Here is a 23,471-nt window from a genome sequence, read left to right as displayed (position 1 = left end):
TTAACTCTCATCAGAAAATGGAATTATGAGAATTCTTATTAACAGCAGGTCCAGACTCAACTCACAGTATTCACTGGAGTAATTATCACTGGGAAAGGCTGGGATTAATTTTTTCTTAAGCTGGAGAAAATAAATTCTTAGCCATTGCCAGCCTTGAACATGCAGGAGGAGACAAAGCAATGTGAACTTTTATTTTAGGGAGAAAAAAAATAATTTTGAAATGTAATTTTGGTCTGATTTCTGAGGGAATTCTTATGCAAGGCATTTTGTATGTAAAGGGATTATGTGTCACCAATGCGAAATGAAACACAAAATAAACCAAAGAGCTGTGAATGTCCTAAGTGCAGAAAATAATATATAATTTATGATACTTTAAATCTCATTAAAAACACTAGCTTTTGTAGCTTCCTAGCAACCAATCCTCAGGAGTCTCTCTGTAAAGAGGTTGGCTCTCCCCAAGCTCGCGGTCCAAAGCTTTAATAAATGAAGCCCATATGGTGAGTATATGAGGGTTCCCTGTGTGCAAGCCATTTGTCTGGGTGTTCTCAAAAGCCTCATATGATAGCTTATAATTTGCTAATCCAATATAATAAACATGAAAGCACTTTGTTAAACTAATGTTCAGGGTCTAAATTAAACCAGTCAAGGCTGGAGAGTTAGAGAAAAAGTTGGAGATTCATAATTGTAGCCTTGATTCTAGGTACAATATAAAGGGTTGCAAAAGATGCCACTTGGGGTGATACCTTCATCTTTCTTTCTTTCTTTTCTTTTTTTTTTCCCAAAGCACCGTCATGTCCACCTTTTCATTTCACACTCATAATAACCTTGAGAAGTAAAGAGAGCAGGTTTCACTGTGCCCATTTTTCAGATGAAGATACTGAGGCTCATAGAGCTAAGTCACTGCAGTGAATACATCTGCAAAGTCAGGGCTGAGAGGGATACTACAATCATGCAAATGTTCCTTTGCAATTTGTGCTAATTATGATGATGTTTTCACCAGTCTGAAGCAAAATGGAAAAAATTACAACAATGAGTTTTTCTGTTAAAGTAAGGAAATAAAATGGAGAATTTTTGGGATGTTTTCTTTCCGCTTTTTGATAGTTAAATGACCTTTATTTTTAATTTAATTTAATGTTTAAGTTTTGTGGGTGCATAGTAGGTGTATGTATTTATGGGTTGCATAAGATATTTTGATATAGGCATACAGTGTATAATAATCACATTAGGGTAAATGGGGTAATCATCTGCTCCAGCATTTATCCTTTGTGTTTCAAATAATTCAATTATACTCTTAGTTATTTTAAAATATACAATTAAGTTATTTTATACTATGGGGACACTGCTGTGCTAGCAAATACTAGATCTTATTCATTCTTTCTAACTATTTTTTGTACCCATTTACCACTCCCCCACCTCCCTCGCCCAACCCCGAATACTCTTCCCAGCCTCTGGTACTGTCCTCTGTCCTCTACTTACTCTCCGCCTCCAAGAGTTCAGTTGTTTTAATTTTTAGCTCCCAAGGATAAGTGAGAACACGTGATGTTTGTCTTTCTGTTCCTGGCTTTATTTCACTTAACATAATAACCTCTAGTTCCATGCATATTGTTGCAAATAATACGATCTCATTCTTTTTAGTGGCTGAATAGTACTCCATTATGTATATGTATTACATTTTCTTTTTTCATTGACCTGTTGATGGACATTTTGGTTGCTTCCAAATTTTGGCTATTATGAATAGTCCTGCAGTAAATATGAGGGTGCTGCAGATACCTGTTCGATATACTGATTTATTTTCTTTTGTGCTTATACCTAACAGTGGGATTGCTGGATCATATGGTAGCTCTATTTTTAGTTTTTTGAGGAACCTCCAAACTGTTCTCCCTAGTAGTTGTACTAATTTACATTCCTGCCAACAGTGGATGAGGGATCCCTTTTCTCCACATCTTCACCAGCACTTGTATTGCCTGACTTTTGCTCTTGTTTTCTTTTCTAACTTTTTTAAGTTCAAGGGTACATGTGCAGGTTTGTTATGTAGGTAAACTTATGTCATGGTAGTTTGTTGTACAGATTATTTCATCACCCAGGTATTAAGCCTAGTACCCATTAGTTATTTTTCCTGATCCTCTCCCTTCTCCCACCCTCACCCTCCAATAGGCCCCAATGTGTTATTCCCCTGTATGTGTCCATGTGTTCTCATCATTTACACACCACTTATAAGTAAGGCCATGTGGTATTTGGTTTTCAATTCCTGCATTACTTTGCTAAGGATAATGGCTTCCAGCCCCATCCATGTTGCTGCAAAGGACATGATCGAGTTCTTTTTTATGGCTGCATAGTATTCCATGGTGTGTATGTACCACATTTTCTTAATCCAGTTTATCTTTGATAGGCATTTGGTTTAATTCCATGTCTTTGCTATTGTGAATAGGATTGCCTGACTTTTGGATAAAAGCCATTTTAACTGGGGTGAGATGACATCTCATTGTAGTTTTGCATTTCTCTGATGTTGAGCACCTTTTCATATGCCTGTTTGCAATTTGTGTGTCTTCTTTTGAGAAATGTTTATTCAGATCTTTTGCTCAATTTTTAATCAAGTTATTAGATTTTTTTTTTCTTATAGAGTTGTTTGAGCTCCTTATAGTTATGATTTTTAACCCCTTGTCAGATGGGTAGTTTGCAAATATTTTCTTCCCTTTTGTGGGTTGTCTCTTCTCTTTGTTGATCATTTCCTTTGCTGTACAGCAACTTTTAAACTCGATGCGATCCCATTTGTCCATGTTTGCTTTGGTTGCCTGAGCCTGTGGGGTATTGCTCAAGAAATCTTCGTCCCTTCTGGTGTCCTGGAGAGTTTCCCCAATGTTTTCTTTTAGTAGTTTTATTGTTTAAGATTTTTTTTTTTTAGTAGTTTCATTGTTTAAGGTGTTATATTTAAGCCTTTAACCCATTTTGATGTGATTTTTGCACAGGATAAGAGACAGGAGTCTGGTTTCATTCTTCTGCATATGGATATCCAGTTTTCCCAGCACCATTTATTAAAATAACCTTTATAAAATAATGGTGATAGTAGATTGTAGTTGCTTTTTGTATGTTTTTGGCAAAATTGCACATAGGCAATCACAGGTTGATCTCCAAAGCATGAAACATTTTACTGGTTGGTAAAATCTCAACGTCTCTCCTCACCTTTCTATTTTTTTTTTAACAAATAAGAAAAATGGGGTCTGGTGGGGGTGTATGTCAACAAGCATCCAATAGCAAGGCAATGGCACAGCCAGGTTGAGAGCACAGGTCTTTGTACTTCCAGGTCAGTGATCACAGTGGAGGGAAAATAAGCAGCGTCAGTTTTTATTTTAGGTAAAAGATATAAAATTTTTAAATGGGCCTTTGCTTCAATTTCTGAAGACATTTATAATCCAAGTGTTTTGTTTGCAATGAGATTATAGGCCAGAGATGCAAAATGAAATAGAAACTATTAATAAATCAGGGAGAAACAAAACATCTAAAATGCAATAAATAGCACCACAAATGGTCCTTGGGGGCAGTCGACATCTAGTCCCATTGTCTTTAGAAAGAGGCCAGAAGTGGTTACTCTAATTCCTTAGAATTGGGGGTAGCATTGTGTTTTTTCTTGTACAAACGAGGGTCTCAGGGAGGATGTCTCCTCTGCTTAGATGGCACTGGGATTTCTCCAAATCTGGCCAATTGGCAGCAGCATCTGTATTCTTCCCCATAGCTCCCTTCTGCTGCTCAAGGTCACTGATTGCCACCCTGTAGGTAGGATAAAGCGGGGTAGGGAAGTCCATGGGCTTCAATCTTAAGGATGCAGTTCCTAAACTGTATGTCAAGGCACACCAGGGCACCACAGCTAACTCACAGGGGGCACCATAGGATCTTTTAACATTTTTGAAGGAAACCAGTGATAGCATCTGTTGGACACTGTATAAACAGCGAGCTTGAGACAGTTAATACTAGAGGATGCTACATTCCTTTCTGTGATGTCTTATCTTCACGAAATTTTTCCCCCAAATAACTGTTGTGATAAAAAATAAGAAGTGTGTGAACATTAATGTGTAATAGTAAATAACGATGCTGATGTCTAATCCGATTCCAAAGTTTGAGTGCCATGTCCAATGAATGCCTGCTTCCCAATAATAAGTAGTGTGGGACCAGGAGCAATAATCACGCCTATAATCCCAGCACTTTGGGAGATCGAGGTGAGAGGATTGCTTAGGCCAGAAATTTGAGTCTAACCTTGGCAACATAGTGAGAACCCATCTCCACAAAACATACAAAAATTAGCTGGGCATGGTGGTGCATGCCTGGAGCCCTAGCTACTTGGGAGGCTAAGGCAGAAGGATTGCTTGAGTCTGGGAAGTTGAGGCTGCAGTGAGTCATGATGATACCACTGCACTTCAGCCTGGGTGACAGAGCCAGACCCTGCCTCAAAAAAAAAAAAAAAAAAAAAAAAAAAAAAAAAGTTGTGTGGGGTATTAAAGAATGAAATACAAATTTTTTTCTACTATTTTTTCAAATGATTGCTAAGTTCTTAGTATATAAATATGCAGTTGATTGAACTTAACTACTAAATAGATAGAACTTTTACATATTGCTTTGACCTACAGACATCATGAACAATGACTGAGATTCCCTATAGACATCATGAACAGTGACTAAGATTCCATGGATGCTGTGAACTGAGAGAGTCTGGGAACATTCTGGGTGTTGTTTGAAGATCCCAGAGGGGGCTTCAGGTGAATGTTCATGGAAAGAAGCTAATGAGGTCTCCAGCTACCATAATACTAGACAAGACACAAGTGGTTTTGAGCTTTGTGGCCTGGGACAAGCCATGTCCTTTTTCCAGTCTTCAGTTTTCCTGTCTACCAGATGAAAGTATTGTACTAGGTCAGGAACTCTTACTGCCTCTGTAGCCCCCTTTCCCTCTTTTTTTTTGGTAAGAGTACTTCAAACACTTTCAGGAATCACTTCTACCCAGACTCTCTATGTGGCTTGGGTAGGACTGACCCCTTCTTCTCCAGTCCTCTTATGGGTAGACCTATGACAAGGACAGAGCAATGAAGTATAATATATCCTTAGTCACAGTGGTTTAGAGTTGGCTCATAAATCAAACCAAGCCAATGAGAGCCAAGAAAAGTGTGGGGTGGGGGTGGAGATACCTTGCCTTGATCACATAATTTGAGCCCTTGCATCTAGCTTTGACTGAACTTTTCAGATATTTAAGAAGATCTCAGATATTTAAGAAAATAGATAGAGCTACCCTTACCCTCATTAAGGTAGTTCTTTTTGTCTTCAGATTCCAGTGGCTCAAGATATAAGACTCTAGATATTATGAAGATCCAGTTTTCTTCCTTTTACCCTCAACTCTGCTACCATGTATGTTGACTTCATTTTCAGGCAGGGCTGTCTCCACGAGGCAGCAAGATGGGTGCCAGTACTTCCAGGTTTGCATCTTTACAGATATAAAACCAGAAAAAGAAGAATCGATCTCTCTCCTAACACACCCAGTATGCTGGGAGTGGTTACCAGTGGAGCTGATTGTGCTATGTGCAAATTCCTGAACCAGTCACCACAGCCAGGGGTGTAAGAGGTTCTGATTGGCCAAGTGTAAGTCACATGCCCACTATTGCAGCTGCGAGTGGAGTCAGCTTCCCTTGTAGCAGATGGGCTGAGAATGGAGAAAAGGGTTGTATTGGTCGGTCAGGGTTCAACCAGGAGTACTGAAACCACTTTGAGTCTTTAAAACAGAGGTAGTTTAAGGTAAGAAATTGGTCACACAGGTGATAGTGGGGTAGAGAAGCCAAGTGGGGATGGTGGAATAACCTTGAGATTAACAACAGCAGGATATTGCTACCTCCACTTGCTGGTGGGATAAAGGGAGGATGGAGACACTGTTTCTGGAATCCAGGAGCTAGGTCTACCTGGTGGAAACAGGAGCTGCAGCAGAGCCTGTCTATCAGGAGCCTGTCTATCATGGAGAAGATGTTACAGACAACACCCAAGGCAGAAAGGAAAGGGGAGAAATACCCCAGCTTCTGTCTTCGTCTACATTCCATTACCCTTCATTGGCTTAATCCACTCAGAAAACCAGCTAACAGGGGAGCCTGGGAAAAGCAGCTTAGGAAAATTCAGCTCTCCTGAAATGTAAAATAAAGCAAAGGAAATGTGAGGAGTGGATCTGGGGGCAAACAAGCTAAAAATTGGCACAGGAAGGATTCCCAGGAGGAAAATTAGGGTTCTTTGAAAAGAGGGAGGGCTGCAAATAGAAAAATGTCCCTTACAGACAAGCATTTAAAAAGTCAGACAGAACTATAAGTAATTGAGCAAAATCCTTCCCAGCAAGCAGACCTTAGCCTGTGGTGGACAGGTGGTAATCTGGATTAGGGATAGGTTTGGAAGGAGTGCCAATAGGCAAGTGGAGCATGGTGGCTGAGAATTCAGGAACATATGCTCACATCATTGAAGTTTGTCCACATGTGGTCAGATATGGGACTGCCGTTCCAAGCCAGCCTCTGGGACAAAATTAGCAAATGGAGATACACAAGGCAGTTGGCCAAAACAAGAAGGCCTTGGGGACAAGAACAGGATCCTGCGATATACAATGGGGCCAGAGCAGCATAACCAGCAGGAGGGGCTTGAGGCTGAATTTCGGGATAATAGATGTAGCTCCTCAAATGCCCAATGGCTGAAGTCAGCACTTTGGCCAATTTTGCTGACAGATGTAGGCCAAGTGGCTCTAGGTATGGGGCCGGAACCAGGCAAGGGGACTATGGTAGCGGACGCTTGTTGTTTTACCAACCTAGAAGTCATTCCTACTTTTGGTAACCACTCTGATTTTCTTTGGGGGCATTACCCCTCCCACCTCAGTCTTTGTAGAAAAACTGACCCCACCCCCTGTTCCAGAAATTGCCATAAGACTCAGGCCTAAGTCAGCTAACCCAGTAGACCCTTGGCCTCAGGGATTTGGGATGGACATGTGGCCCAAATTCATCTAGCGGTTTTGGAGGTGTGCACTTTTGTGGAGCAGTTGGAGAAAAAGAGAATCTCTCTGCCAGATTTGGAGCTCTAAAGGTAATCTGGACCTGTATGGGGTCACCACATGAAGAAAGCCAGAGCAAGAGTAAAGCCAGCACAGAGAAAAGCAGAGCCAGGAGAGAAGGAGAGGGAGGAACCATGACCTGAAGCCCAGCTGAAGCCTGCGGTTGGTGTAGTTATGACTAAGGTGGTCAAACCTTCCAGATTTCCAGTTACTTGAACTCCTTTTTCTAACCCTTTGCTGAAGGCAGTTTGAGTTTTGTTTCTCACTTAATTGCAACAGAAAAGGTCCTATTACATTCAGTCTTTCATTTTTGTTGCACTCTCATTTGATTTTCATGTGAAAAACTGATAGAAGGCTTAAAATGCCCAGTGTTTGCTTTGACTCTCTAAAATTGTCTTGAACTTCTTCTGGGCATTGGGAGACATGATCACATAGAAAATGGGGATGCTGGCGAATGCCCTTACTTACTGCAGAGAGTCCAGGAGAAGTGGCTGCATCAGTGTTTTGGATGAACCAGGGAAATGTGGAGGAAGAACAATCTCTGGAATGCTGATGTTCCTCCACTTTTCATCCTAGGAGGCCATGGATGTGTCCTAACTCAGGCAAATTTTTCTTTCAACCACCTGTTTGAAGTTTATCTGCCATGCCAGTTTGATGAATCAGCTTTGGCTAAATTCTTACTTTTTAACCTAATTAACAGGTTGTTTGCTGAATCAATCGACTGAATCAATAATTTAGGCATCCTGTGGAAACATCTAAAAGACAAAAGTAAAGGTCTTGTTTAAATTAGTGTCTGGGGAATCTGGTGTACTGTCTGTGGAGTGATCATGAAAATATTCCCTGGAGGAGGAACAGTGCCCTAGAAAAGCCAGAAGTTAGGCCTAATAGAAATCAGAAGACCATGCTTTTTTTTTTTTTAGACAGAGTCTTGCTCTATCACCCAGGCTGGAGTGCAGTGGTGCGATCTCAGCTGACTGTAACCTCCGCCTCTCCAGTTCAAGCAATTCTCGTGCCTCAGCCTCCTGAGTAGCTGGGATTACAGGCACACGCCACCACACCCAACTAATATTTTTGTATTTTTAGTAGAGACGGGGTTTCGTATTGTTGGCCAGGCTGGTCTTGAACTCCTGACCTCAGGTGATCCACCCACCTCAGCTTCCCAAAGTGCTGAGATTTCAGGCATGAAGACCATGCATTTTAACTACTATGATTCTATTAGTTACGACTGTTTTCACTATAGTAGACAGAAACCCAACCTGATTTGGCATAAGCAAAAAGGGAATGTATTGTAAAACACAATTGAGTGTCTCTCAAAACCTACAGGTAGATTGTGTTTGGGCCTGCGAAACAACTGGAATCAGGGGCTCAAATATGGCTGCAACATTTCTTGTCCTAGTTTATCTTTGTGTGTTAACTTCATTATTTTCACTCATAGCAGGAGCTTCTCCTACATAGTGGAATACATGGTCACTGCTAATGCTTGCATCTTATCATTTTAGCCACCTTCTGGGTCTAAAGTCTAAGAGTTCCAGAGAAGGGCTCTAATTGATCCACCTACATCTCACTTCTGAACCAATCAGCTATGTCCAGGGGCAGGTCACATGTCCAAAATGACTGCTCCCATGGTGACCACGAGGATTAAAGTGACACAGACTGTAATGTGGGGAAGCTCCTAGATAACCAGAGAAGCTGGGTGGACAAAAAGTATGGCCACACAGGACGACAATATGGTTCATGACATTCATCACAAGGTCCTCTGTATCAGTTTCCTACTACTGTGAGGCAAATTACCACAAACTTAATGGCTTAAAGAAAAACCTGTTTTTTACCTCAGTTCTGTAGCTCACAAGTGTGGGTGTAGCACGGTTTGGTTCTGGATGTTTCACAAGGTGAAAGCTTGTCAAGATGTCAGCCAGGCTCTTTTCTTGAGATCAGGGTCCTCTTCCAAGTTCACATGGTTGTAGCAAAATTCAGTCTCTTGAGGTTGCAGGACTGAGGTCCCCATTTCCTTGGCTGTCAGCCATGGCTCCACACTCCTGGAGGCTGCCATATTCCTTGCCTTATGGCCCACTCTGTATTCAAAGCTAGTAATGGATAATGTTTCTTCTGTTGAATCCTTCTGACGTTTCCAGCTGTCTTGCCAGGAAGAGCCCTACTCCTTTTAACAGATCACCTGACTTGGTCAGGCCTACTGAGGATAATCTCTGCAAGTTGAGGATAAAGTCCTCCATAGGACTGACCCCACTTTAGATGTCAGCTGCAACTGAGATCGAAGGCCACCCTTCTGATTGACTGACTGATTGACTCCTGGGCCATGGACTGGTACTGGCTATAAATTTGTGGGTTCCTATAACCTTCTCAAGTTTGATAATTCACTACAATGACACAGAACTCAGAAAAGCAATACTTATGATTATAGTTTTATTATAAAGGTTGTGTAGAATGGGGGCTGTAGGGAACATAGAGTTTCTACACACTTTTCCTCATGGAGTCAAAGGTTCATCACTCTCCAGGCACACGCAAATGGTCACCAACCACAAATTTCCATCAATCCTTGGTGTCCAGAGTTTTTACTGGAGTTTCATTATGTGTTCATGATTGATTACATAAGTCATTGGGCATATAATTGAACTCAACCTCCATCCCCAGGTCCAAAATTCCAACCCTCTAATCATGTAGTTGGTCTTTCTGGTGACCAGACCGCATCCTGAAGCTATCTAGTGGCCCGCAATGAGTCACCTCATTAGCACGGCAAAGACATTCCCCTCTCTCAGGAAATCCCAAGGGTTTTAAGAACTCTAAGCCTAAAACCCAGGACAAAGACCAGACAAATTCTGCCTACCACACCTATCCTGTCTCATCGTCTTTAACCAAGTCCTTCAAAGGCCATCTGAGATGCCCCCTCCTTTGTGAGCTTTTCCCTGTCACCGCAACTGGATATGCTCTTTCCTGTCTTTAAACTCCTACAAATTTTGTTTTTACTCTAACTTTTCCTTTATCACCACAAATTCTAATCCGTGTTACAAGTTTTCGCCCTGTAACTAGATTGCAAATTACATGCAAACACAAACTGCCTATTTATTTAAATGACTTCATTGATTTAAATATAGCAAGAACTCCAAAAATATTTACCTAATCAAATTGAATATTACAGGTGAAACTGCCTTGTAATAAAGTGTTCTTGAAATTAGATAACTAAATCATTTGAGATGAAGACAACCCCTCCACAAAAGCACCCTTTATGGTGTTGAAGGAAGTGTGTAGGAAGATGACAGTATACTATATTTTTTGCAGACTCACTTTATTTTTCTGCTGTTTAATACATATGATATCCAGATCTTAGGGGGAGGTCTGGGACATCTAGGAAAAATCTGTAAACTCTTCCATTAGTTTCTTGGGGACTAAGAGAATATGTGGTATTTGCAAGACTGGAAAACTGGGTATCACGACAAAAGAAGAGCCTAGGATTGTTAATCCCTGTGCAGTACACCCCCATGAAACACTTAGCAGGAACACAGGCAGCATCTTTACAGCTTTTTCAGCTCAAAAACTCTTGACACATCTTGTAGGATCACAGGAATAATTGTGATTTCGTGAGGGCAGATAATTAGTATTATAGGTGAAAGCATTAGCAAGAGACATTACTGTGCATCTGCAACCACAGTGGGTCATTGAGATCAGGAGTCCTGAACTCCCGGGCCGTGGACTGGTACTGGGCCACAAAGCAGAGGTGAGTGGCAGGCAAGCAAAGCTTCATCTGTATTTATAACCATTCCCCATCACTCGCATTACCACCTGCCTCAGCTCTGCCTCCTGTCAGATCAGTGGTGGCATTAGATTCTGACAGGAGCATGAACCCTACTGTGAACTTGCAAGAGATCTAGGTTGTGCACTCCTTATGAGAATCTAATGCCTGATGATCTGTCCCTATCTCCCATCACCCCCAGATGGGATGTCTAGTTGCAGGAAAACAAGCTCAGGGCTCCCACTGATTCTACATTATGGTGAGTCATGTAATTATTTCATGATATATTACAATGTAATAGTAATGGAAATAAAGTGCACAATAAAGGCAATTGGCTTGAATCATCCTGAAACCATCTCCCCTGTCCCTCTCTGGTCTGTGGAAAAACTGTCTTTCATGAAACTGGTCTCTGGTGTCAAAAAGGTTGGGGACCGCTGATTTCGATGTTTCCATTTTTTTCCCCCAAGAAAGAACAAAGCCCTCCTCCATCTTATGGTGGATTCACAATAGTCACTGCCTTTATCTTTGCTTCAACTTTTGCACTCCTGTCTCCCAAATAGTGTATTTTCTATCTACTTTAATATCTATTTTCAGAAAGGACTAACTCGAGATGAATGGTGTTCTGTTTAAATGAAAGTTTAGAACCAAGTCAAAAACCTGCCCTCAAGAGTTGGAAGCGACGTCCCGGCTTGAGGTGTACCTCACAGGGACCAAGGCAGTGCCACCAGCTTTCCTTGGTGCCTCTAGCCTGTCACTGCATCTTCCAGCACACTGGAAACTGTTGATTTCTTTCCAAGTGAAAATATTGGGTAATTTTGGTGTCAAAGCTGCAAACATTGAATCAGAACTGACCATGATTTCTCAAGCCTCGAGCTCTCTTCTTCATCTGCACTTCTGGCAGTTTAAAAGTTCCTCTTAATCCCTCCCCTTTGTTTCTTTTCAAGTCTGTTTACCATTTTTACTGAGGGGTGTTTGCTCTATACACTGTTATGAGGTCCAGAGTGTCTAATTGACAAATTATGTTGTGCTTTTGGAGGCTTTAAGTAATCATTTAAAATAAATAAGATCATAATTATCAGTTTTCATTTACCCATTTATTAAGTAACAATGTTCACACTGAGCAGTTTGATTTTGTTTTATAATAAGGCAATCTCTACATGATGACAGATGGTGTTTCATTTTGCCGACACTGTGCTAAAGTGCTTTGAGTTGTGATGTGTTTGATTTTATTAGAGATCAGATTTAACACATGCATGCTACATAACTGCAATCGCATTCCCATTTCTCATCTGTAGGAGAAAATGAAACTGTGATGAAATGTAATATACTCACCCTCAGGCAGAACTAGTGGGACTGGGAATTGCAACATAATAAATCTAATGGATATTACACTATAGGACCCTAGAAATTTACTGTTATTATGTTCAGGGAAGGAACTCGGTTTTGTAAAACTCACTTTTATTTCACTGGCATCAGTGCAATTTCACATTATTTAACTGTTGTGTCCCAATAGCAGAGACAGTATTTGTGATGTTGAAAAGGAAACTTGCTCGCCAAAGAACACAGGGGTCCAGGAACCCAGAGGAGGAAGCAAGGGGAGACCAACAGCTAAAAAATTGCATTTACCAAATGCAAATCACAATGATGGCACATCATTAACAATGGATTGTTGGGATTGTCAAATTAAGCCTCATTTAGCCATGCTGTCAGTGTGGCACCCATTGGAGAAAGGCACATCCGTAAAAACATTGACTATGATATTGAGCCCTTATATTTTCAGCCATCCTTACTGCCACCCCTTGGGGGGATTGGGTGAGAAAGCAAGTTAATTACACATCTAGTTATTGGTGTGACTGTGGATAGAGCTTTTCCTAATGAAGCCATTGTCAAGTGGAATGCCGAAGGTCCTGGAGGTATATTTTAGTGCTCGTGTGCCAACAGGTGAAGCCCCCTGACACTCCATTGCTTACTGAAGTTTGATGTAATGAAATCTACTCTGTTCCATGCCAACAGCCTCCCAAATGGTCTTCCTGCTTCCAGCTCTACCTTCTGTTATTCATCATAGATTGTCTCCCCTTACTCATTCTAAGTGACTGCTTTCATCATGTTGTTTTCATGCTCAAATGCCTCAGTAACTCCCCATTGCCCGGCATTCACACCCCGCCTAATTCAGCTCTGATCTCACAATTCCTTAAAATAAATCTGTTATTCCAGAGAAGTTGGTCTTTTCATTGTTCTTCAAACATGACAAATTCATTTCTTTCTTCATTCTGGTGTTGGGCACTTTAGGTTTCGAGTGACAAAAATCCAACTCAAATCTGTTTAGGCAGAAGGGGAAATTTATGATATTATACATGAGGGAGGCAGGGGTAGCTAGATTCCTGGCACAGATGGAACTAGGAACCAAAAATGCTTCTCGGATGGTCTTAGTCTTTGCCGCTACCTCGACATGAAAATTCGGACTTTATTGCTGAACTACTTCCATAGGAGAGGCGCTATCAGAGGAGATGAAGGAGGCGCTGTCAGAGGAGATGAAGTGAAACTCCATCGGTCTCCCTGGTTTCAGGTTCAAAAATTTCAAGGAAGAGCTTTGATTGGCCCATTTTGTGTCAGCCGTTTGTCTCTGGTATGGTGGCAATGGCAAAGAGATTGGGCCCTGCCATTGGCCTACCTTAGTTTAGGATAAGCTCCACCCATAATAATTTTGCCTAGGGAGGTAGAATCTGTAATGTGATTTTAACAGGGGCCAGGCACAGTGACTCACGCTTGTAATCCCAGCACTTTGGGAGGCTGAGGTAGGTGGATCACTTGAGGTTAGGAGTTCAAGACCAGCCTGGCCAACATGGTGAAACCTTGTCTCTACTAAAATTACAGAAAGTCAGGCATGGTGGCATGTGCCTGCAATCCCAGCTACTCAGGAGGCTGAAGTGGGAGAATCACTTGAATCCTGGCAGGGGGCAGAGGTTGCAGTGAGCCAAGATCATGCCACTGCACTCCAGCCTGGGTGACAGAGTGAGACTTTATCTCAGAAAAAAAGAAAAAAAAAAGGAATAGGGGTGTGGAGCAGAGCCCAGGAAAGGAGTCTATTCTGGTACTCTGGGCAGCCAAAATCATTGATGCTACCCTATGCTGTTTATAAGGTTGCAACCACCTGCTATGCTCATTCCCTTCCCTCCCTCCTATCTCAATCTGACCATCTACCTTATGGAATGAAAGGTCAAGGTTAGGGAGATAAATCTAACACTTGAGTGCCTATAAAATATGGATGTTATCTAAAGTAATCCCCACAGATGCCCTGTAAAAATGGGACTATTGTCCATATTTTACAGGTGAGCTTAGAAAAGCTATTTACCTTGATTAGGTCATTGAACCAGTAAGTGGCTGAGCCAGGTTTAGAAACCAGCTCTGTTGGACTCTGTTCATAGTTTTGAGCATGTAGGAGGGATTTAGTTCTCTTGAACTATGCTAAAAAAGAAAATTCTAAAGTACCTGGATACCTTATTTATATAATCCAAAACACATGGTTGATTGAAAACATGAGACTACTCAATTTTCTCAATTTTACATTTAGGTTACTTAAGAGCAGGCAGATAGGGTAGAAGGATAATTATCCAGTTGTATTTCCTTGGGAACAGGACTAGTTCTTATCATGTCTCACTCAACAAATATTTATTGACACCTTCCATGTAAATCAGTTAATTGCCTCATACACCATTTTCTTTTTATATTTTATGTTTTTACACCATTTGCATTCATGCATATGGCTTCAGTTTCATTCAAACTGGTCATCTCACTATTTTCTTACTTTTTCTGGCCCATGTTCACGGGTGTCATTTCTTCTGCTTACAATACCTCCTTCCAATACCTCCTTCCTTCCTTCCCTCTGCTGCAATAAGTTGTACTTGTTCTTTAAAGCTTGATTCAAACTATATTTCCTCTCTGACCTCAAATACCCCTCCCCACCCTGATCTACCTATCTCAATGATGTTCTCTTTTCTCTAAATACAGTATTGGGGAAATTACTTGGTTTTGGTTAGCCTCTCAAGCCAACATATAATTGCAAGCTTCTGGAGGGCTGGAATGGTGTCATGCTTTTCAGGATCCCCATAGCAACTACTGCAGTGCTAGGTGCCTAGCAGCTGTTGAATAAATGTTGTTTGTTAAGATAAGAAAAACTCGTTTATTAATATTATTTAAATAAATGCAATGGATTTCTACAGACTACCTACAGTGCCTTTGTAAACACTAAAGAAGGTAGTATATGCTGGTAAGAATGTAAATTAGTTCAGCCAATGTGGAAAGCAGCTTGGCGATTTCTCAAACCACAGCTACTATTCAATCCAGCAATCTCACTATTGGGTATATACCCAAAGGAATATAAATTGTTTTGCCCTAAAGACACATGCATGCGTATGTTCATTGCAGCACTATTTACAACAGCAAAGACATGGAACCAACCTAAATGCCCATCAATAATGGACTGGATAAAGAAAATGTGGTTCATATACACCATGGAATACTATGCAGCCATAAAAAGAGTGAGATCATGTCCATTGCAGCAACATGAATGGAGCTGGAGGTCATTATCCTGAGAAAATTAACACAGGAATATAAATTAAAATACCATATGTTCTTACTTATAAGTGGTAGCTAAACATTAAGTATACATAGACACAAAGAAGAGAATAACAGACACTGGGGCCTACTTGAGCATGGAGGGTGGGAGGAGGGTAAGGATAAAAAAATTACCTATCAAGTACTATGCTTATTACCTGGGTGATGAAATAATTTGTACACCAAGCCCCCGTAACACACAATTTACTTATATAACAAACCTACACATATACCCCTGAACCTAAGATAAAAGTTAAAAAAATTAAAAAGGTAGTGTAATGTAGTGTTAAGAATACAGACTATGCAGTTAAAGCAGAGTTTGAATTCCAGCTTATGTTTTAATTGGTGTAGAATTCTAGGTAAGCCTCAGTTCCTTCATTTGTGAAGTGGCTACAGAACTTTCTATTCATAGAGATTTCTGTCGTGAGAGTTGCCTGAGATGCACTTTATGAAGTGCTTAGCATACCTGATGCATTGTTGGGCACAGTAAGTGGTATGTAGGTATAGGGGAGATTACCCAAGCATCTGATCTCTACCTAAAGGAACACATTCCAGGCCAACTGTGGTGGCTCATGGTTGTAATCCCAGCAATTAGGGAGGCTGAGGTGGGCAGATCACTTGAGCTCAGGAGTTTGAGACCAGCCTGGGCAACATGGCAAAACCCTGTTTCTACAAAAAATACAAAAGTTAGCTGGGTGTGGTGGCATGTGCCTCTAGTCCCAGCTACTCAGTCGGCTGAGGCCGGAGAATCACTTGAGCTCAGTAGGTGGATGTCGTAGTGAGCCAAGATTGTGCCATTGCACTCCAACTTGGGCAATGGGAGTGAAACCCTGTTTCAAACTAGAAAAGAGTACATTCCAATTAAATTATTAGAAAAGGGTAAGTTTTCAACCAAATTTGATATGTAGTTATTATATGTCATTACATTATAAGACATGCTGTTAATTTCCTTATTGACCCCTCGGTAGGGGGAATGGGAAAGGGAGGGTGACTCCTGTAGATAGGGTTGGTGGGCAGACTTCTCAGGAGGTGACACTTGCTTCTAGACTTGAGTAACAGAGAATCAGCCATGTGAAAATCTGGAAGAGTAACATTCCAGACAGAGGCAATTGCAAGTGAGAAGGCCCTGAGGAGGGAAGACAACGCTTGAGGCACAGAAAGAAGGCCACACCAGCTGGAGCTTAATGAATATGGGGAGGTCAGATTGCACCAGGCTTGTTAAACATTAGCAAAGAGTTGGAATTTTATTCCAATTTCAGTAAGAAGTCATTGGAAGGTTTTAGCAAAGGAATCATCTGATAACCAGTGTTCAAGGCAGCCCCCAGTAATCTTTGCTTCCTATTATTCATACTTTCCCACATTGAGTAAGACTAACCTGTAATTAATGGACTATTGTGGAAATAGCAGCAAGTGACTTTGGAGGCTAGGCTGTAAAAGATGCTGGGCTTCTGTCTTGCTCTCTCTCATTCATTCACTCTGGAAGAACACAGCTGCTGTGCCATGAAGACACTGAAGCAGCTTTAGAAGGGGTCTGTTTGGCAAGGAAATCAGGCCTCCTGCCAACAGTCATGTGAGTGAACCACCTTGGAAATGGATCTTCCTGCCTCATTTGAGCCTTTGAATGATTGTGGGTTCAGCCAACATTTTGACTGCAACCTCAGGAGAGACCTGAAATCAAAACCACCCAACTAAGCTGCTCAAGTTCCTGATCCTCAGAAACTATGTGAGATACTAAATTTTTTTTTGTCTTAAGCTGCTAAATTTTGGAGTAATTTGTTCTGCAGCAATAGATAATTCAAGTGGTATCACCTGATTTTGATTTTCTATCCTTGGACTGCTGGATGGACAAAGAACTTTCGAGGGGTAAAGAGTAGAAGCGAAGAGAACATTGGCAAGGCTTGGTAGGTATTCAGATGAATCATGGCTGTGGTGTATTAGTCTGTTCTCATGCTGCTAATAAAAACATACTCGAGACTGGGTAATTTACAAAGAAAAAGAGGTTTAATGGACTCACAGTTCTACATGGCTGGGGAGGTCTCACAATCATGGCAGAAGGCAAAAGAGGAGCAAAGGCACATCTTACATGATGGCAGAGAATAGAGCGTGTGCAGGGGAACTGCCCTTTATAAAAACATCAGATCTCATGAGACTTATTCACTATCATGAGAACAACAGGGGAAAGACCTAACCCCATGATTCAATTACCATCCCTCCCACGACATGTGGGGATTATGGGAGCTACGATTCAAGATGAGATGTGGGTGGGGGCACAGCCAAATCACATCAGGGAGTATCTCCAGGGGTGGTGAGAAACAGTCAGCTTTAGCGGGGCTGATGTGATCTGCTTGCAGATAGATTCATTGATGAGGCTTTGGGGTTCAAGGAACTAAGGTTGACTCCTTCTTTTTTGGTCTGAGCAACTTGGTGAATGGTGGTGCCATTTCTTGAAAGAAGTTATTCAGTTTGGAGAAAAAAAATCTAGACTCCATGAGGCACAAAATAAAGACTGTGTTGAAGGAAAGAGAGTGAGACAGCTTAACCAGAAGCAGTTTTTCTGTCACCTACAGAGTTACAAATAAGAACTGTCTATGTTTCAATAAAAACACCTTCAATCAGAACCTTGGAACTGGCTTCCTTCTTCTCAATTAAGTAGAAGACAATTAAATTAGAGTCCAGCTTTGAGGAGTTCATTATGCCTCATCGAAAATGATAAATGACTCTTGGTGACCTTGTCACCTCGCCAACATGGTCCCACCTCGTTTTTCAAAGAGCTAATGAAACCGATGGATTTCTCCCTCCTCAGTAGCAGGACCCATACAGAGCGCATACCGTGAAATGCGAGGAAGCCGAGAAGGAGGCAGGAGAGAAAAGGGAAGAGAAAACCCACACTGGACATTTTGATAATTGGCCAAAGCGACTTTGAAGTGCAAGCTTGGAATAAAAAAAAAAACATAAAAATCCACCTATCTACATATTGATTTACTCTCTGTTTCATTGTTTTCAACCACCTCTGCTTGTCAAACAACACTGAGGGTTGTGTTTGTGTGTGCGTGTGTGTGTATGTATGTGTGTGTGTGTTGAGAGGCACACACCTGCCCTTTTAAGTTGGAAAGAAATAAAGTGATAGAAACAAGGGAAGGAAAATGATAATAGGGAGTGCTTTGGTGTTGACAAAGACGTCCATTAGTACTTGCTTTCTCTCTCTCTCTTTTTTTTTTTTTTTGAGATGGAGTCTCGCTCTGTCGCCCAGGCTGGAGTGCAGTGGCCAGATCTCAGCTCACTGCAAGCTCCGCCTCCCGGGTTCACGCCATTCTCCGGCCTCAGCCTCCCGAGTAGCTGGGACTACAGGCGCCCGCCACCTCGCCCGGCTAGTTTTTTTTGTGTGTGTTTCTTAATAGAGACGGGGTTTCACCGTGTTAGCCAGGATGGTTTCGATCTCCTGACCTCGTGATCCGCCCGTCTCGGCCTCCCAAAGTGCTGGGATTACAGGCTTGAGCCACCGCGCCCGGCCAGTACTTGCTTTCTCTTAAAATTACCTTGAGCTAGAGCAAGAACTTGAATTATTCTCCCTGCTTCGCTGAGAAGGAGTAAAGCTGTCTTCAGAACCGGAGGTGGCCAGAGGAAGGGGTTAGGAGCAGGAGCTTTGGACCTGGGCTTGAGTTCTGGCTCTCTGACTATTAAGCTGTGTGGCCTTAAGAAAGTTACTTTACCAAGGCCGGGCGCGGTGGCTCACACCTGTAATCCCAGCACTTTGGGAGGCCGAGGCAGGCGGATCACAAGGTCAGGAGATCGAGACCATGGTGAAAGCCCGTCTCTACTGAAAATACAAAAAATTTAGCTCAGCGCGGTGGCGGACGCCTGTAGTCCCAGCTACTTGGGAGACTGAGGCAGGAGAATGGCATGAGCCCGGGAGGCGGAGCTTGCAGTGAGCTGAGATGGTGCCTGCTGCACTCCAACCTGGGTAACAGAGCAAGACTCCATCTCAAAAAAAAAAAAAACGTTACTTAACCTCTCTGAGCCTCTTCATCTACAAAATAGGAATTGGGAATAATCTTATTGCACAGGCTTGGTGTGAAGAGTGAGTGATATTATGCACATCAGACACTTAGCTACTGCCTATCATAGGACGAACACTCAGGAGGAGGCAATTGTCTTAGCTGTGGTTTTATTCTGACTCCCAAGTTAATATATATATATATGTTTTTCATTGTGTTACTTCTTACATTCTGAGTGTTAAGGAACTCTGTTTAAAATACATTCTTTATTGGGAGGCTGCAGTGGGAGGATCACTTGAACCCAGGAGTTTGAGATGAGCCTCGGCAACATAGGGAGAACTCCCACCTCTCTTGTCTACAAAAAATTTAAAAATCAGCCAAGCATCGTGGCATGAGCCTATGGTCCCAGTTACTAGAGATGCTGAGGCAGGAGGATTGTTTGAGCCCAGGAGGTCAAGGCTGCAGCAAGCCGTGATTGTGCCACTGCACTCCAGCCTGGGTGACAGGCAGAGACCCTGTCTCAAAAACAAAACAAAAAAACCCAAATCAAAATACACATATGGGGCTGGGCGCGGTGGCTCACACCTGTAATCCCAGCACTTTGGGAGGCCGAGGTGGGCAGATCACGAGGTCAGGAATTTGAGACCAGCCTGACCAACCAACATGGTGAAACCTTGTGTCTACTAAAATTACAAAAATTAGCTGGGTGTGGTGGCACATGCCTGTGATCTCAGCTACTCAGGAGGTTGAGGCAGGAGAATCGCCGGAATCTGGGAGGCAAAGGTTGCAGTGAGCCGAGATCACGCTACTGCACTCCAGCCTGGGCAACAGAGTGAGACTCTGTCTAAAAACAAACACACACCACACATGATTTAGGACAGGGTTTGGCAAACATTTCTGTAAAGGGCTAGGTAGTGTATATTTTAGTGTTTGTGAGTCATGTGGCCTCTGTTGGAACTACTCATCTCTGCCGTTGCAGTGCAAAATCCGCTATAGACAATGCATAAATAAACATGCATGGCTACCTTTCAATAAAACTTCATTTACAAAAAAATAGTGGCAGCTGGATTTGGCCTCCCAACCCCTGATTTAGGAGACAGAGCTGGGTAACTATAATTTCAAGTGTCCTGAGTATAATTGTATTATTTGCATTGCTGACTTCCGTTTATATTGTATCTACAATTTTCATAGTATTTTAAAGTATATCTTTCATTTATCTTCACAGAAACTGTGAAGTAGTAATAACAGGCACGGTTTATTGAGTGTGTATTATGTGCTAGGCACTGTCCTAAGGGCCTGGCAGGCACCATGGAAGCCAGCAAGAGTTAACATATGCTTAGGCTCTGGATCTAGATGATTGGGAGCTGAATCCTAGTTGGGTGACCTTGGGTAAGTCACTTAAACTCTCTCGGCCTCAGTTTCTCATATGTAAATGCCTTTACACTTGTAGAGCTCTTAGAAGCACATCTGCATACAATAAGTGTTCAAAAAATGTTAGCTAGCTCAATTAATCTTCACAATTACCTGAGGGAGAGTTACCATTATTTCCATTTTACAGATGAGAAAACTGAGGTATGGAAAAGGGCGCCCATTTTCCAAGGTCATCAGGGTGCTGCTCATCAGGGGCCCAAATGAGATCTGTGTGACTCCAAAGCCTTTGTTCTATTAGGGACACACATTGCTTCCTCCCAAGGATGATCGTCACCTTCATTCTGTGGAGGAGGAAACTAAGGATCAGAGAGAAAATGTGTTTGCCTGAGCCTTGATGGCCAGTAAGCAAAAGAGCCAGGACTCCCTTTCTAATCTTTGATTCCTGGTCCAGCTCAGTGACCAAAACCCTGTGTCCTCTTTTAGAGATCATTAAAGCCAGGGTCTATGCTTTGAGAGGCCGAGGCAGGAGGATCACTGTAGGCCGGGAGTTCAAGGCCAGGCTGGGCAACATAGTGAGACACTGTCTCTACAACAACAACAACAACAAAATTAGCCAGGCATAGTGGCGCAAACCTGTAGTCCCAGCTACTCAGGTCTCAGGAGGCTGAGGCGGGAAAATCATTTGAGCCTGGGAGTTCAAGGCTGCAATGAGCTATGGTTGCACTACCGCATTCCAGCCTCGGGGGGCAGAGTGAGACCCCGTCTCTTAAAAAACAATGAAAACAAAACCAAACCAGAGTCTATCAGTGATTTCAGGAAGATGGTGAGCAGGGAAGGAGAGGTGGAAGAGGAGGATTTTAAGTGTCTGGAGCTGAGAACTGACTTGCTGACAAGTCTGTGACTGACTGTCTCCAACCTGAGCTTGATGAAAGAAGGTGGTATTCTAATGACAATAATCATCAACAACAAGAACAAGTGTTTATTGGGTGTTTACTGTTCCAGGAACAGCACTAGATGATTTTCATGCATCATTTTATTTCTCACAGCAAGTCTACAAGCAAAGTCCTACAGGATCCTTACTCTAGATGTGAGAAACCCGAAGCTCTGAGAGATAACTACTTTGTCACCCGAAGTATCACACGGTGAGAATGTTGTAGAGCCAGGATTTGAGCCTGAATCAGTCAACTTCAAAACTTGTGCTTTGAGAAACTTCACCACTATTATGAGTTCTGTGCCATCCCCCAATGGCCACAGTCACAGAGGTTCAGCGTCCTCGTTTTCCTTTCCTTTCTCTTTATTTTCTCTCTTAAGCCTCCCCTCTTACAGGGGGGAGTGCCTCATGAGTCTAGGACATGTGTAAATTTGGTGAGTGCTCCCCCAACCCCAACAGTGGAGGACTTTTCTATGATTCCTCTTCATATTCAACACTTTATCTGCTTGCCTTCCATTGATTGAGCAAATGCAAAGTGTCTTCATTACCCAAACTTCCCAGCCTCACCACTATCCCATCCTTTGAACTAGTCCATGAGCTGAACCATTGGGGCCTGGGGTAGCACCCAACACCTATAAGGTAGCTCACTAAAATTAATTAAATATGGAATGAATACCTTAGGAAGGGAATGTACATTGATTATCAGCGGCATGTCACTGCTGCTGGAGACTCATAATCTGTTAAGCCTCCCAACACTGCAGAGAGGAGGGGGTTAACATCCTCATTTTTGAGGGTGGACAGCTGCCCAGAGCCACTCAACTGATAAGGAGCAAAGCCAGAATTTGAGGCCAGCCCTTCACAAGATCAGCTCTTTTCACAGCATCACTTGGTGAAATGGTCGTTGTCTTGACAATAAGAGGCAGCAGACAGTGGGCTCCGGAGATGGCTGAACAGGGAGTCAAGACACCTTCAGGCTCACCCTGGCTCAGCTGAGGCCTCCTTTCCTGACCACACCCAGGTCCCTGCCCTGCTCTGGTCTCAGTGTCTGTACTGCAGGGAGGAAAGGGTTGACTCAGGTCAGTGTTTTCCAGCATATGGAGTGTGGGCCTACAGGAGGGTTTTAAGAAGCCAGATCATTAATTAACATTAACTCACTCGGGGGGAAAAGACAATTCACTTTATATTTCATGTCAGTTCTTCTCATTACCCCAAGAAGAAGATCTGAGTGTGATTCATTCATTCATCCAACACATATATTGAGAATGCCTAGGGTATGGCAAGCACATTTTAAAGGGGTTGAGGCAGTGAACTGCACAGAAAAGGGCCTTGCTTTCATGGAGCTTGTATTCAGGAAGGTCGGGAGGATGGTAGCAAGTAGGTGTTAACAATAATGACAGAAGGTATAAAAGAATGAACATAGGGTGAGGTGCAAAACGCAGGCTGGCTTGAGCTCAATGTCCAATGATACAATTGGAAGTGAGGAGATGGAGAAACCGAAAGGCCAAGATAACGGATAGTGAAGTCATACCCAGTGGATGTGGCAGTTACCAAGAAAGGTACAGGATGAGGGGTGGGGAGGAAGAGAGTAAACCCAGTTGGAGTCATCAGTGATGGAGGGAGTGAGCTGGGTGCTGGTTTAGGCGTGGCTATGGATCTATAAATGACTTAAGGAGGGTTGGCTGATGATCGGATCATGAAGGTATGAGCTTCATCACACTGGTGCTCTTGGAGGAAGAAGGATTGGAATGAAAGAGGCCAAGAGAC

This window comes from Macaca nemestrina, chromosome 18 (assembly GCF_043159975.1).
Source record: "Macaca nemestrina isolate mMacNem1 chromosome 18, mMacNem.hap1, whole genome shotgun sequence".
NCBI lineage: Eukaryota > Metazoa > Chordata > Mammalia > Primates > Cercopithecidae > Macaca > Macaca nemestrina.
This window is presented reverse-complemented; position numbering follows the sequence as displayed.